Here is a 2,500-nt window from a genome sequence, read left to right on the forward strand (position 1 = left end):
ACATTTGAAATGGCTTTATTCCTTCAGAACTTTTATGAGTGTAATTTTTACTGTTCATTTTATATTGTTTATTTAACTTTTGTTAATCATCTATTTCACTTGCTTTGGCAATGTTAACATATGTTTCCAATGCCAATAAATCCCTTTGAATTTAATTTAATTTAATTGAGAGAGAGAGAGAGAGAGAGAGAGAGAGAGAGAGAGAGAGAGAGAGAGAAGGGGGTCCCTCTACACAGGTCATTTCCACAGGCCATGTTAGCATGTAGTTCTGTCTCTACACGTACACGCCAATGCAGAGAGAGAGAGAGAAAGGAAGAGAGAGAGAGGGAGAGAGAGAGAGCACAGCATCTAACTCATCATTCACCCTAGGCCTCCCATTCACACCAGGCCCGGCCCTAGCCTTTTGGGGACCCTAAGCCAGATTTGGTTGAGTTCCTACATTTAAAACAATAATAATAACACATTGGGAGTTGTGGGCCCCCTAGAGGCCTTGGGGCCCCCTGGAGCCCTGGGGCGCTGAGCTTATGGAGCCGGCCCTGATTCACACCCATACATTACAGCACCTTGCTCTCCTGTCACTCCAACCGTCCTATTCATTCTTCCCAGTGCAGTAGCTACAGTCCCTGCTCTCCCGGCCCAGTTAGCTATCCTGCTGCTCGCTTTAACACACACTGGAATAACAGAAGAGAGAACACAATGGCTATGCACATAGAGACACACAGAGAGCACCGGTAGCCAAGCCAGGAGTCTTTTGTTTGGGGTGATGCATGGGGAGAGAAACCATCTGACACTTTCTAACGTCACCAATCACAATACAGGATGGGAACCTACAGTCTGATGAACCTACAGTCTGATGAACCTACAGTCTGAGGAACCTACAGTCTGATGAACCTACAGTCTGATGAACCTACAGTCTGAAAATGACTCAGTGGTTTAACCTATACTGTTTTTTGATTGGCTGAAAGTAAAGTAATGAAACTTAAAACAGAAGTTTATAGGGAATGTACGGTAATTGAGCATGAAAACCAATAATCATTCATTTGTGTCATAATAAATCTAATCCGTAGGGAAAAGTCCGGCTCTCTCATCTTGATCTGTCCTCGTCTCTCATCTTGATCTGTCCTCCTCTCTCATCTTGTGAGGTTTGCGGTGCGATCTAACTCCGTTACACTGGTTCGTTTTACATTGGCCCACCCTCTGTGATGTGATTGAGACTTTAGCTGAGGTTTCTGGAAGGGGGGGGTGAGGGAGGTGGTGATTGGGGGTCTGAAGTGTGTTGTCCCACGGGAGAGGGTAACAGTGGAACCCCACACCAGCCCCAATGGAGCAGGGTATGGACCATCTGCCTCCCTGGCTGCCTGTAACACACACACACACACACACACACACACACACACACACACACACACACACACTCCCCCCTAGTCTGATCATCTGGGCTCTCCTTCTCTTCCAGTTCTACAACATGGAGAGGCTTTCCCCTGTTTGGTCTGCCTGCTATTCATCCATCCTGTCAGCTGTGTTCAGGCCATTGAGGCTGGATGTGTCTCTGGGATTACTGTGGCGCGCTCCTCTCTACTGTCTACTGTCCCTGTGGAAATCACCAGCAGATAACGGCCCCAAACAACCAGCCTGAGCCCTCAGAGACGTAGGCTGTGTGCCAAACAACTCCCTATTCCCTAAATAGTGCACTGCTTCTGACTCTGAGCCCCTTATTGCCCTGGTCAAAAGTAGTGCACTACATAGGGAATAGGGTGCCATTTCGAACACACAACAGTCTGTTCCCAAGCTGTTCATTCACCTTAAGAGATGGAGGGGCCATTTCAGGAGTCTGTGAGGAGATTCATTTCAATTCAATTCATTTCAATTCAAACTTTCAGACATTCATTCCTACATCAATCCCAATACACAGGTGGAGGGATGGAGGGATAGATGATGGAGGGGTGGAGGGATGGAGGGATAGATGATGGAGGGGTGGAGGGATGGAGAGATGGAGGGATGGGTAGATAGATAGAGGGATGGAGGGGTGGAGGGGTGAAGGGATGGAGAGATGGAGGGATGGAGGGGTGGAGGGATGGAGGGATGGGTAGATAGATAGAGGGGTGGAGGGGTGGAGGGATGGAGGGGTGGAGGGATGGAGGGATGGAGGGATGGAGGGATGGAGGGATGGAGGGGTGGAGGGATGGAGGGGTGGAGGGGTGGAGGGGTGGGTAGATAGATAGAGGGGTGGAGGGGTGGAGGGGTGGAGGGGTGGAGGGATGGAGGGATGGAGGGGTGGAGGGGTGGAGGGATGGGTAGATAGATAGAGGGGTGGAGGGGTGGAGAGATGGAGGGGTGGAGGGGTGGAGGGATGGAGGGATGGAGGGATGGAGGGATGGAGGGGTGGAGGGGTGGGTAGATAGATAGAGGGATGGAGGGGTGGAGGGATGGAGGGGTGGAGGGATGGAGGGATGGAGGGATGGAGGGGTGGAGGGGTGGGTAGATAGATAGAGGGATGGAG

The sequence above is a fragment of the Coregonus lavaretus genome, assembly GCF_964263955.1.
Source record: "Coregonus lavaretus genome assembly, contig: HAP1_SCAFFOLD_6127, whole genome shotgun sequence".
Classification (NCBI taxonomy): Eukaryota; Metazoa; Chordata; class Actinopteri; order Salmoniformes; family Salmonidae; genus Coregonus; species Coregonus lavaretus.